This window comes from Myxocyprinus asiaticus, chromosome 45, assembly GCF_019703515.2.
Source record: "Myxocyprinus asiaticus isolate MX2 ecotype Aquarium Trade chromosome 45, UBuf_Myxa_2, whole genome shotgun sequence".
In the NCBI taxonomy this organism is placed as follows: Eukaryota; Metazoa; Chordata; class Actinopteri; order Cypriniformes; family Catostomidae; genus Myxocyprinus; species Myxocyprinus asiaticus.
This window is the reverse complement of record NC_059388.1, coordinates 5,427,496-5,442,764: the sequence shown is the minus strand read 5'-3', so window position 1 is coordinate 5,442,764 and position 15,269 is coordinate 5,427,496.

The window sequence follows — 15,269 nt, the reverse complement described above, 5'->3', positions numbered from 1 at the left end:
GTGTCTAAATACTTCAGCGTTTTTACAGTCTCATTTTATAATGTTTCACTCAATGTTTATGTTATATCATTAATTGAAGTGACATACTGAATGTATACTTAAAATATTGCTTAATAAACCACCTGTTTTCTACAGAAAAATGATAGTTCATGAGTCATCAACTTTCTTGACAGACATGCCAAACAATCAAATTGACTCATTGAAAATGCTAATTCTTATCAGTGTCCTGCTAATGTGTCTAATTCATCAATTGTTCAATAGCTGTTTCCCCAACCTACATGTCAACGTATCACAAAGCCACCCATGATACCAATGCCTGAATATTTTCTTTTAGTAAAGAGTAATTTTACATTCAGAAGATGAGTAATGACTGTTTACTTCAGAAAATAGAAAAAGAGTATCATTAAGCCACGGTAACTGGTTTCAGGCTTCAAGAGATCCTTTAACTTAACTGTTGTTAAGCCATGGGCTACAGAAGAAATTGTCTGTATGGTCTCCAAACTCATTAAATTCTTATGATTGCAACTTCAAGTAGAAGCAAAGGAACCTTACCCCTGATCCGATACTATCTTTTATCAGCTTTTAGGTGAGATGAGAAACCACCAGCTCCAACGCAGTCCACAAATGACTCTAGTATAGATTTTAACTGTTGGACTATGCCAACCACTCAAAGCGTTCATTCAAAACAGAACTAAAAGAAACTGACCCAATGTCCCAACTAGGGCAAAAAGTATCCATTCTGTGTCTGGAGGGGCCCTCTATCCCCTGGTGATCCTGTGGTCGGTATTGATCTGCAGATAATAAACTTTGACCTGTTGTTTTAATAGGATTATCACTTTACCACACTGAATGCCAGAGGCCACTAAACAAGAGTCAATTGCCGTTTTCCGGTATTGAGAGTGTGTATTGTGTGTGTGTGTGTTTGTGTGTGTGTGTGTGTGTCAGTGTATGCTTGTGTGTGCAACGATTCTTATGCCAGTTTGGTTGCCATGGCATAACCCCTTAGAAGTGCTCCATTCTAACAGGAAAGGGCTTTAGATTTAAAAATGAAGTAGGTATGCTGCCTAAAATACAGACAGAATGACAACCTCCAAATATGAGACCAAAAGGCATCACTTAAAAACATTAAACCCTCTCCATTATGATATGTGTGTGTGTGTGTGTGTGTGTGTGTGTGTGTGTGTGTAAGGAGTAATTGACAAAGGACCGTTGAATTGTTGAAAAATATTGCACACTTGAGGTGGAAATGCACAGCGCAGTGACCGTTACACCTCAGGTGTGCATTATTTTTCAACAATTCAATGGGCCGGAGTCAATTATTCAGCTTATACCATGGTTACCACACCTTAAGACATCGTTCAGGGTTTTATCTCAAGACATTTTCTGGTTTAAGTCCCTAAGACACTCTTATTAGAGGAACTCCATTATTTTTCCACGGATTCAGCGTCTTGCTCTGATACAGCTCAAGCCTTTATTGCTAGTTCCAAAATGTCACTTTGGAACTAGCAATGGAGGATAGCAAGGCTTGCGCTGCTGTACTCGAGGACTTACTGGAGTAATAAGGCAGTGCGTTTGTGCATGTGTGCATGTTTGGGTTTGAGAGATTTCTGAAAAGAAACTCAGAAACTTAGAGAGATAGCTTCTGGGATTACCTTTTTTTTTGTTGTTGCAACTCTCATCAGAAGTAACATCACTTCAAAATCGCCAATATGTAAGTTTAAGCGCTTCTCAGCAGCAGCGAGTGTCACCATATTTCCGCTGTAAACCTTAACAACTTTTTTCAACCCTAGTGAGATGCATGTGTGCGCTGACATGACAGCTCTGTTTTTGTCTCACGAGTAAGTGTGTGAATATGTGTATAATTTATGTGTGTCCACGTGTGTGGGAGTGTGTGTGTGAGAGGGGGAGGGGAGTGTGAGAGTGTTTCCACCAGATATTACAGATAATATAGAAACTGTTGTATTGATCAAGTGTATCTTGCTCTGATACAGCTCATGTCTCCATTGCTAGTTAGAAATTGTCACTTTAGAACTAGCAACGGAGGATGTGCTGCTTTTCAGCATTGGAGTAACAAGTTTGTGTGGGTGTGTGTGTGTGCGTGCATGTGTGAGCGAGAGAGAGGGGTAGCGCGGTGCTTTTTTCCACTATAGCTATATGAGGCTGATTAGGGCGAAATGCATTGAAACGTTATTTTGTATAATAGAAACTGTTGTATTGATCAAGTCATGGAGATGCGGCTCTATTTGTTGGTCACGACTCAAGTCTCAATGTGTGTGTGTGTGTGCACGTATGTATGTGTGTGAGTGTGTGAAAGTGCGGGGGAGACGAGGGAGCGCGAGGGCTCTTTTTAACCGAAATTGAAATAAATGTAGGATATTATAGACATTGTTTGTCATTCTTATCCGACGTACTTAACCAATGTCTTTGTTTTAATTGGTTATTTTGTTGTGGTAGCCTGTAGGGCTCTTTGAAAAAACTGAAATAATTTGGCAAAGTGATATGGAACCGTTATGTGGTCAAGACCTGGAACTACTTCATAGCCGTGTGTTTTCTTGAAAAATAATTGCACACCTTAGAACGTCCGTGAACCAATCAGAATCAAGCATTCAACAGACTCGTTGTGTGTGTATATATATATATATATATAATGACTCATCTTGACTCAAGATGGCGCCGAGTATGGCTGCTGCGTTGCGAGCTCCGACACAACATTGTAGTGTTTTGTTTGTTTTGTTTACAATTCTTATGTTTTTTGTCTTGGATGTTGTCTGCCTTATTGTCTATGACAGACAAACACTTTTGGACATTGGTTCTGCAATTACACACCATAAACTGGACTTCAAATTCCTCAATGCCGACCTGCTGTTTACAAACACACCAGCGGAGCCCTTTGTCTGGGCTGCCCGGCCACGGAAACGCAAAAGGAAAAGGGGAAACAGAGCCGGCATTCTCATCAGAGTAAGGCGTCGCGCAAATCAACCCCCGCTACCCAGTATTCTACTGGCAAATGTTCATTCTCTGGACAACAAATTCTGTGTGCTGAGAGCGCGGATCTCTTTCTAATGAGAGACGAGGGACTGTTGCATTATCTGCCTTACAGAAACTTGGATGTCTGCTGAGATTCCAAATTCAGCCATCGAACCCGCGGGGTTCTCCGTGCACCAAGCGGACAGAGCGAAAGACCTCTCAGGAAAAAGCAGAGGTGGTGGTGTATGTTTTATGATCAACAAATCTTGGTGTGATCAGAGGAACATACATTCTATCAAGTCTTTCTGCTCTCCTGATCTGGAATTTCTCATGCTTCTGTGTCGACCATTCTGGCTACCGAGGGAATACAGAGCAGTCATTATCACTGCTGTGTACATCCCGCCACAAGCCAACACAGACTGGGCACTCAAGGAACTGTATGGGATTATAAGCAAGCAGGAAACTGCACACCCTGAGGCTGCGTTCATTGTGACCGGGGACTTTAATAAAGCCAGTTTCAAATCAGTCGCACCAAAATACCACCAACACATTAGTTTTAACACACGAGGGGACCGGGTTTTGGACCATTGCTACTCTCCCTTCCGGGACGGCTACAAATCCCTCCCCCGCCCACCATTTGGCATAATGGACCACTCTTCCATTCTGCTTCTGCCCGCTTACAGGCAGAAACTGAAACAGGAAGCACCCACCCTCAGAATGATCCAGTGCTGGTCGGACCAATCAGACTCTACGCTACAAGACAAATCTCCCAGTCCGCCTCTGATGATGACATCGAGCTTTACGCTGATAGCATAATGCGTTTCATCAGAAAGTGCGTAGAGGACGTCGTTCCAACCAGAACAATTTGGATCTACCTGAACCAGAAACCTTGGATTAATAGCGATGTTCGCACGGCATTTGATGTGCAGACCTCCGCTTTTAACTCCGAAAACGCGGAGGAGCATAAACAAGCCAGTTATGCCCTCCGAAAAACAGAACAGCAAAACGCCAATACAGGAACAAGATTGAAGGACAGTTCAACACAAACCAACTCTAGAAGCATGTGGCAGGGAATTAATATCATCACGGACTTCAAAGGAACACCGCTGCCTCTCTCCCGGATGAGCTAAATACTTTTTATGCTCGTTTTAAGGGAAATAACACCGCCCTCACGGAGAGAGCTCTCACAGCCGAAGCTACAGAGGTTAGTTCACTCTCCGTCTCTGTAGCTGATGTAACCCGATCCTTCCGATGGGTGAATATCCTCAAAGCCACGGGCCCAGACGGCATTCCAGGCCGCATCATCAGAGCGTGCGCGAACCAACTGGCTGGTGTTTTTAAGGACATTTTCAACCTTTCCCTCTCTTTGTCTGTAGTCCCCACATGCTTTAAAACGTCCACCATTGTGCCTGTTCCAAAGCAATCCAAAATCACTTGCTTAAATGACTGGCGTCCTGTTGCTCTGACCCCCATCATCAGCAAATGCTTTGAGAGACTAATCAGAGATTCCATCTGCTCTGTGCTGCCTCCATCACTGAACCCATTGCAGATTGCTTACCGCAGCAACCGCTCCACTGATGATGCCATTGCATCTACAATACACACTGCTCTCTCTCACCTGGAAAAAAAGAACACTTATGTGAGAATGTTGTTTGTAGACTACAGCTCATCATTCAACACCATAGTGCCCTCCAAGCTTGATGAGAAACTCCGGGCTCTGGGCTTAAACAGCTCGCTGTGCAGCTGGATCCTGGACTTCCTGTCAAGCAGACGCCAGGTGGTTAGAATGGGCAGCAACATCTCCTCATCACTGACCCTCAACACTGGAGCCCCGCAGGGCTGTGTTCTCAGCCCACTCCTGTATTCCCTGTACACACATGACTGTGTGGCAACACACAGCTCCAATGCCATCATTAAGTTTGCTGATGATACGACGGTGGTAGGACTGATCACTGAAAGTGATGAAACAGCCTACAGAGAGGAGGTGCACACTCTGACACACTGGTGTCAGGAGCACAACCTCTCCCTTAATGTCAGTAAGACAAAGGAGCTTGTGGTGGACTTCAGGAGAACACAGTCCCATCACCATCAATGGAGCACCGGTGGAGAGAGTCAGCAGCTTCAAGTTCCTGGGTGTCCACATCATTGAGGAACTCATATGGTCCATCCACACTGAAGCCGTTGTGAAGAAGGCTCATCAGCGCCTCTTCTTCCTGAGACGGCTGAGGAAGTTTGGAATGAACTGCCACATCCTCACACGGTTCTATACCTGCACTGTAGAGAGCATCATGACTGGCTGCATCTCCGCTTGGTACGGCAATAGGAAGCCCACAACCGCAAAGCACTGCAAAGGGTGGTGCGAACTGCCAGACACATCATCGGAGGTGAGCTTCCCTCCCTCCAGGACATATATACCAGGCGGTGTGTGAAAAAAGCTCGTAGGATCATCAGAGACTCCAGCCACCCAGCCCATGGGCTGTTCTCACTGCTACCATCAGGTAGGCGGTATCGCAGCATCAGGACCCGCACCAGCCGACTTCATGATAGCTTCTTCCCCCAATCAATCAGACTTTTGAACTCTTGATCTCCCACAATCAAAATACATCAGCACTGCACTTTATTACTCTTACTCCTATGTCTCACACTGGGTTGTCATAAATTATATTATTATTATTATATATATTCTTGCTTAACAACACACTGGCAACTTACTATCAACCGACAGCCTGAATGTCAATACAGTACAATACAACCTACTGTATATTTTATATATACTATATATACTTTTTTATTGTATATTGTGTATTCTATATTGTGTGTATTGATACTGTACATTGTATGTTATTATTTGTATATTGTGTTATGTGTAATTATGTGTATATTAGATTTTAAATTGTGTTGTAAATCTGATGTTTATTGTAAATTGGTATATGTCCCATCACTGTCACGACTACTATGTTGCTCAGAACTGCACCCAAGAATTTCACACACTATTGCACTTGTGTATATGGTTGTGTGACAATAAAAGTGAATTGATTTGATTTGATTTGATTATATATATATATATATATATAATTATTAGTGGTGTTTGCTAATGCAAGCATCACAATTACTATTGCTCATCCTGTACTTTGTGATTTGAACAAACCCATTTTTGAGCCTGTAACCCGTCCTACACCGTTTGTGCTACTGATAACTCAAATCGTGATAACTCGATTTCTGTTGTGAATACTGAAGTTTGAGACCTAGGGTTAAGGTTTGTTTAAATCACTCACCATGAATCAAAAATAGCATAAGTGCTTGCCCTAGCAAACACCACAAATTAAAAACATGTGAAAATAAATGTTGAGACAATCTGTCTAGAACTGTCAGTCCACCACGGGCCTATAGCAACTATGTAGGGCTTTACTGGTTGTTTAGATCAGTGTTACTATCAGAAATAATTAATAATTATTTATTTAGTTATTAATTAATATTTAAATTAATTAATTGAATCTAACTCATTAAAACCTCATATGGGGCTCCAGTAAATGTAGTGTGCTACGTTTAGGAGTGGGTTTGGTTATTAGCAATAATTAATAATTATCAAAGATAATTATTAATTATTAAAATCAAAGATAATCGTTAATTGTTAACATTGATGAAACATTAATTAAAATTAACACTAGCTTATTGATAATTCAAATTCAACAATCATCAAAGATAATTATCAATTATCAAAAATCAACAGAATATTAATAAGGATTAACATTGACGGGGCACCACCCTGGAATCAGGGACTAATAGTACGAGAGAGAGAGAAGTGATGGCCCTAAAGCCGATTTCGCGATTGTGGGAGAGAAAGCAGCTGTTAGTTCATCGCTCAGAGACGCGGTGGATGGCTCGTAAACAGTCCCGCGTTCTTTGACTCTTTAATGGATGTACTCAGTTTACCTGTCTACCTGATGGCGAAATTGCACAACAGTCCAATGTGGTTGGACCACAATACAGCAAAACAAATTTGTGATAATTAATACCCTGAGTATTAATAATGAGTGGACATGGCGGTCCGTAAACTGTACAAGCAAAAACCTTGAAACACAAGAATAACACACTATAATATTCTATCTCTGCCCAGACGTAAACCTCTTACTTGAATTGCATGAGGACACAGGTAGAATGTGTTTTCCTCCGACCTGGTTCCTTGAGGCTCGGGTGATGACGGGAGGCCGTTTCCTCGCTCTGTCGGCGGGCGGTATGGCTGTTGATTCTCGGCGGGCTGGTGGAGAACTCAGAAATGTCGACTTGATTGAAGATGGAAGAGAAATCTTTAATCTCTTCACTTCTGCAGGCAAACGGATGAAAATGCGGATTGCTCAGCGGTCTCCTTTGGATCCGTTAGAGTGTTCGGTTGAACACAGAGTAATCTCAACTCGTCCAGCGAGATGGAGATTGTATGGCCACAGTTTCAAGTTGGACGTTACTTCCTTGTGCCATTAGGTTGCACATGAGAGCAGCGATGAGCTGCGTCTACACACTGCAAACAAAGTTGCTGGAAGCAAATCCCGGAAGCATTTCAGAGGTATTTCAACTCCTGATGATGTCATGTTTGAGGGACGTTCTGTTGTGTGCCTCATCCAATAGGAGTTGAGAGTTCGATCCTTTAGTGAGCAAGGCTTCATGGGATTTGTAGTCTGTTTTGGACTCCCTTTGTTTGATTTTGGTGCGATTTTTATCAGTATAATTTACAACTTGGAATGTGGGGGCTTGAGTTAGGTTTTTACGACTGTGTTAGGCCTGCCTTTGTCTTCTATCTGAATACATGAGGCCCAACAGCTACTGAGTTAAAATTTTCCATGACAGAGCATGCGCACCTCATACATCTGGGATCTTTCAAATGTGGCGGGAAGAAAAACCTTTGTTAAGTAATTATTACATCTAAAAGCATGTGAGAGACTTCACAATTTGGTAACACTTTATGCAGGAATGAATGCGAGACAAATGAGTAATACTATAATAACACTTTAGTTACTACTATTAACTAATATGGAAACATGATAAACCAATCAGTAAGTATTAGTGAACTGATGACTGAGGTAGTTTACTGTTAGGCAATCAATAATTTGCCTCATTGAGAATTATTATCTAACTATGGCTAATTTAAAATAACTTCTAATTAATTACTAATCAAAATGTTAACGTGTCTAAAATGATTGAATGATTATGTTTTTATTGTGAACAAGATCATGAAATGCACCTTCAGAGAAATATGCACCTCACGTGCGTTCTTTGCAGGAATTAATTTATGAATGTAACAGCTCTCTAAATCAAGGCTACAGTGTCAAGGCTACTACAGTATCATAGTCAAGGATGTATCCACATATTCAGGACTGATGGGGACCAAATGTAATAATGTAATAATTAACCATGGAAAAACCCATATCAGTAGTCCCATGTCCCCCTCAATGTCTATGGTGGTTACAGCCATGATCATAGTTAGCTTACCTTACAGAAATATAGGGATGTATGTGCCCAACCTGTTTATTCTTTGGGATATCTCTTCTGTTCATTACAAATTAGATATTGCTGAAGGTCTTTTTTTTAATAATTCTGGTAACCCATAAGTAATGAGTCAAGTGTTACCACAAAAATAGTGAAACATTTCTAAGCAGCATATCACAGGTTTTGTCACCCATGTTTGAGTGAGAAATCTGATGGCACAGGTCTGGTTTTGCCACCACTTCCAGCCCAACATCTTTCCAAGTCTTCCATTTGACTTTGGAATTCCATGTGTCCTGTTGACAGTATTGGACAGCTCTCATAATAGCAGCTATCAACTTCACAAAAACACCTCTGCAATGAGTAATAATTGGGATACTGACCAAGAACACTGTCATGACCCTCATCCGGTTCAAGTGTGTCGATATCTATGATGTGTGTAGCACAGCTCTCAACAGTCACTCAATGGGCATTTGGCAAATGGGTTTGGATCACAGCACATGTAAAAAATAATTGCCATTTGAAGCCAAAACAGTACCCTTTGTTTAAAAACTGGACATTCAGTTAATGGGTTAAAGGTTAACTCTGTTTTTCTTTAAATTAACCAATGAAATGAGAAGGAGAGAGACTTTTTAATATGCATTTGCATTGTAAAACAGCTGCAATTAATTAAAACTAAACATATCGGTGCAGATTTTTGGCTGATTTAAAATGATCTTATTTAAAAACAGATCATAGGCTTATATAAAACAATAGTCATATTACACTGCCTGGCCAAAAAAAAAAGTTTTATACTCTAATATTTCATTGGACCGCATTTAGCTTTGATTACGGCATGCATTCTTCATGGCATTGTTCCGACAACCTTATCCAATGTCACTAAATTTATTTCCATCCAGAGTTGCATTTATTTTTGGCTGAGTTCTTGTATTGATGATGGGAGAGTCTAACCACTCCGTAAAGTCTTCTCCAGCTCATCCCAAAGACTTTCAATGGGGTTAAGGTCATGACTCTGTGGTGGCCAGTTCATGTGTGAAAATGATTCCTCATGATCCCTGAACCACTCTTTCACAATTTAAGCCAGATGAATCTTAGAATTGTCATCCTGGAATATGCCCGTGCCGTCAGGAAAGAAAAAAATAAATTGATGGGAAAAACTGGTCATTCAGTACATTCAGGTAATCAGCTGACTTCATTTTATTGTCGCATAATGTTGCTGACCCTAGACCTGACCAATTGAAGCAACCCCAGATCATAACACTGCCTCCAGAGGCTTGTACAGTGGGCACTATGCATGACGGGTGCATCGCTTCATGCACTTCCCTTCTTACCCTGATGCTCCCATCGCTTTGGAATAGGGTAAATCTGGACTCATCAGACTATGACTTTTTTCCATTGCTCCACAGTCCAATCTTTATGCTCCCTAGCAAATTGAAATAGTTTTTTACAATTAGCCTCACTAACAAGTGGCTTTCTTGTGTCCACACAGCTGTTTAGTCCTAATCCTGTAAGTTCTCGTCGCATTGTGCTTGTGGAAATGCTCTTACTTTCACTATTAAGCATAGCCGTGAGTTCTAATGTTGAATTTTTACGATGTGACTTCACCAAATGTTTTAGTGGTCTCCAATCACGATCATTCAAGATTTTTTCCAACCACATTACTTCCGCTAAGCTGACGGGTCACCACTATCCTTCCAGGTTTTAATAATGTGGTGGACAGTTCTTAACCCAATTCCAGTCCTCCTTAGTTGTTTTCTTTGCTTGATGCAGGCCAATAATTTGCCCCTTCTGAAATGCAGTTACATCTTTTCCACGACCACGGAATACATCTTTCGACATGGTTGTTTTAGAAATGAGAAGCTACACACTGCATCAGTTATGGTTAAATGAATTGTTGCCAGCTGAAACATATTAATCACTTAAATAATGATCCAATCATAGGTTCTTAATTATCTGCTTATTTAAATACAAACGGCAAAATTTTTTGGCAAGGCAGTGTACATTTCTTTATTTGTGTGGACTTTTTGCCTTTGTTTGGGCAGGTAGAAGAGAATAATGGAGAGTGTGATCGGGAAGTGACCTGAGATGATTCGAACTCTGGTCGCCCATACATAAGGGATTTTGAATTTAAGAGTCAGTCACTTGCAATTACATTTAAAGAGTTGGCATTTAAATTGAACTGACCACAACCTACAGAACATTTAACTGAAATGACTGGAAGTAATGACAGAATTCTTCATAGACCATTGGTCAATTCGCACATCATTTTGCATGTATCATCTAGAGACCCTCATGATTCGTCAAATACTTTAGAAGATATAAGATTAGAAGATTTTTTTTTTTTTTTTCAATTCACATATCAACCTATATCTTCATTCAATATTTTTTTACAACCATTTTTTCTGATAGTTCACCACTATCCTTTTCTACTTATCAAACAAAATTCCTAAATCGCTATTATTGGGGTTTATCAGAATCTGTTGGTTCAGATTATTTCTTAATATTTTGCAGTTATTGCACCTGCTACTTCTGTTCACATGTTTAACTCTGTGGGCTGCTGTATGACTTTTCTCTCCTCCCACAGGCCAGGACAAATGTTCTTGTTCACACCACAGTGTGCATCCTTTCACCCTTGCTTTGCACTGTATACTAACAAATGTGTGAGGCCAGCAGTGCATCTTTTGTTTGAAGAGGCTTGAATCTACATGACTACAAGTTTTTTAATTCCCACTACAGGAGTGTATGCTGGCCACATTAACACTCTTTTTACAGGTGTATTTTCATGTATCTTTTGCCCCATCTCAAAGGTGTATTTACACCTAATTTCATTATTATTCACTCTACAGGCATAAGAGCAAATACATTTTTCATTCCTTAGGTGCTTGCAGGTACCTTTCAACCCCCTCTGATTAATAAGATTAATAAATAACTCGCTTGTCCAACAAAAATGCAATTGTTTCAAAGCTTGGAAACTCAAATTTACAGTGCATTTAGGCAACATGACCAACTCTTAACATATGCTTTTTGATTTGCAGACAAGTGTTGGAAGCATTCAAATGAGCCCAAATATGCAATATGAAGAGCTTGATATAATCTCCACAGAATGACTTTTGATTCTAAATAGCAAGAGGGAAGTTTGCTCCCCCAGTCCCAAGGTTCTAATACCTCTTTGATACATGAGGTGCTCTCATTGAAATAAGATCATCAGTATGGTCTATGTTTTAAAGATTTCCTATTTGATTTTTTAAGGTCTGTTATTCATTAACTACCTTAATTGCTAGAGTTGTTTAATGCACTTGAGAGGCATTTCTGCAGTTAAATGTATTTACATTTAACTGCTTTATTATCTGTAAATGTTATAAATACAAGTTATGCATTTATAGTGTGAAAACCACGCTTTTTAACCCTTTGTTTCCCTTATAGATGTGTCCTGCAGGAGCTCCTTTTACTGTTGTCTCATCTATACCACTGCCACAGCAATGTTTTCACTCTTCTCCTGCAGGAGTACCTTTTACTATAGTCTCAAATAATTTACTGCTGCAGCATTATTTTTATTCGGCTCCCACAGGAACTCCTTTAACATCAGCTCAACTACTTCACTGTCACAGCAGTACTTTCACTCCTAGGTCCCCCAAATCTATTGCCAACACAGCTCAGTGCAGTGTGAAACACTGGCCCCAGTGGCCAAAACGTTAAGTCATGTTGGGTGTAAAGACACACGTGGCTCAATTTTCTGGGTGTAATGTCCATAGAGGGGCACCAAAAGCGAGCTGTGGAGCGAGGTGTTTTCAGCTGTACAGGCTTTAATACAGTTAAGGGGAAGGCATATTTAATAAACTACCCCCCCAATCTAAACCCCAAACATAAACCTAACTATCAGTGGAGTAAAAATGTAATGTTAAAGGGAAAATGCGCCATAGGGGAAGGTATACACACTTGAGCTGATGCAAAAAATGTCTGACAGGAGATGCCGCTTGTCGGTGAGTCCGAATAATGTGGCCAATCCTAGGGTACTGGAACTCTCAGAAACAACATGCCGAATTCCTGTGTGATCACCACCATACAATATGTGCACATGTGCACCCACTAGGCCTGTTTCTGAATGAAAGGGGTCATGTCATGAGGAATCAAATTTTCCTTGATCTTTTGACATACTTTACAAGAATTTATTGCACTATAAAAACATACAGTAAGTTTCAGAACTCAAAATTTTCTCCCTAGTTCAAAAAGAGCATTTATTGACACCATTCAGCAAAAAACAGCTTGTTCCCTACTTCCACAACTTCCCTATGTCACTAGGGGGCCTTCATTAATGCATGACCACCTCCATAGCAAAAGATCAATGCCTCCTTTTACATCAACACTTCTTTGGTCCGCCCACTTGTGTGCAGTCAAAGTGAATGATCAGAGAACTGGACAGGTAGCAGTGGCACAACCATTGCAATACACCCAGAGGGACCATTGCTGTAGTTGTATTTAATAAAGAGATTGCGATGTTAGAGAAGATTTGAAAATGTTGTGCTCTTACTGGCTGTGGAATTTTAGTGTCTCTACATAGCCTTCCAAAGAATGACAACATTTGGAAAGAGTGGCTGAAAATCTTTTTGAACAAAGTTCCTGATCGATCAATGTGGGATTATGGACCCTATTTTAAGAGTGCTAGAATTAAGCGCAGCACAATGCTTTAAGTCATAAGTGCAAAGTCAGTGAGCATAGCCATGAAGTTTTGGTATTTTTGTGCAAGCATGCGCTAAGTCAAGGTGCAAGTGGGTTTTGTGAAATCGCCAGTGCAACCCGCAAATGGGCTGGGCCAAGTGCAATTTAATTCTGAGGTTCTTCTCCGGCACCATCTGCATCCTATTATACAGTCAATTCCCTCAAGCACCAGCAATATAAACAAAGACAGCACATTCAAAGTTGGTAGTGTAAATGGATTGTATGCAACGAATTAGAAGAACTGAAATCTACATTCTTTTGTGCATTAACTTTCTAGAGGTCTGTTGAATGTCAGGCATTCTTTGACAGTGACACGCTTCTTTTATACGCATAGACAAAGTAATTCTCGTCAGAATTTGGATGAATGCTCTGTTTAATGATAGAGAATGTAAGTATGATTAATCATTTTTATCTACTGGCACACAAATCATGGCTAGTTTAAAAAGTGATTGTATCGGAATGCACTTCACTTCTAAAAGTTAATTTTGATTTTGAAAATGTTATTCATTTATTGAAATAAAAAAATAAATAAACAGAAACTATTTCTAAATTCAACTTATACTTCAAACTAAACTCAAATATAATCAAAATAACGAAGTGGTCAAAAATATCATACCAAATCAAAATTCTTCCACCAGCTTCTTTTGCAGTGATTTAAAAACCACTCTCAACGACAGGTGGAAAATTACTAGTCCAAATTAAATCATAAATATGATTGTAAATATACAACAATAATAATATATAAACATAACAATAATAATAATAATAATTGATAATAATTTTTTTATTTCATTATTTTTTGTTTCAACAAAATGCTTCAACAGTGATTGAAGGGACATAATTTGATGTTCTGTACTTTCAGAATTTGGACATGAACTTTATAACCACCTGCTGGTGGAATCTCCAAACTGCAAATGCAGGAACTGAATTTGGACTCTGCGATGAGATAAGAGGTGGTATTGAAACGTCTTAGCGCAATGACATATTTCTCAAGAAAATAGCAAATTGTGCTTTGTGCCACTTCATTAACATACAATACACCCACAGTTTGCGTGCATACACCCACAGTGACGCAAACACTCCCACCCACTCCCACTTGAGCATTGCAGTGGCACAAAAATTGCACTTAGAATAAGTGCTCTCACGAAAATAGGATAAGACTTTGCGCACGGTCGTAGCGCACTAACAAAAAATAGAGCCCTCTGTTTTGTTTGGCACAATTCCCTAAGGATTCTTTTAAGAACTATTATGATCCAGACTTAGCAAAGAAACCATTATTGAAAGACAGAGCAGTGCCAACTATATTGGATATGACAGTTTGTCAGCGAGTAACAAATTTAATACTAATGTTTCTGTCTGTGTTTGTTAATGTTAAAATGTAGGCAATTTGTATATTTAGTAGTTTTTAATCGCAAAATAAACCATGATCAGGACTCTAACATGGAGCAGATTATGCATATTACATGGTTACTTACCAAATAAATACATAATTGCTCATGAAATACTGATTTGAGGTTAAATTTTTGTATTGTATAAGAAGAAAGCGGAGCATGAAAGGTTGCAGGCTTTCTCATCTGTCTCGTATTAGCCAGGACGTCTCGTATTTTGGACAAAATGAATGCATCGGGATGCCAATTATCCTGTATTTAAGCAGCGAAATAGTCAAGGGCGATGCTCCCTTGGTCGACCAGTGAAATAATGGAGGGTGCCACATCCCACCGGCGAACATCCCGTATTTCCTTACACGGGAGGCGAACACCCAGGTCTATTACAGCTGGACACAATATATATTCACATTCGCAATTTGTGTAAGTCTTGACTATTTTCACTGTTTTAGGCTTTAGATATCATTATTGTATCACCAAATCTTGCTTGTCTAATAATATAAGTATTTGGGAGCAACAGTATGACGACTTTGAAGGGGGTCATCCCCGCCTTCCTCGACCTGGGAGGAGACAGGAGGGGAAAAACAACAAAACAAAATGGCGAGGGAAAGGCCAACACGGAGTGACAGAGAGAGAGAGAGGAGAGAGAGAGAAAAGAAACTCACCGGTTCTCTGATGCGCCGTCGCGTGGTCCTCGATCACTACTCCACCCTCTCAGGCGGA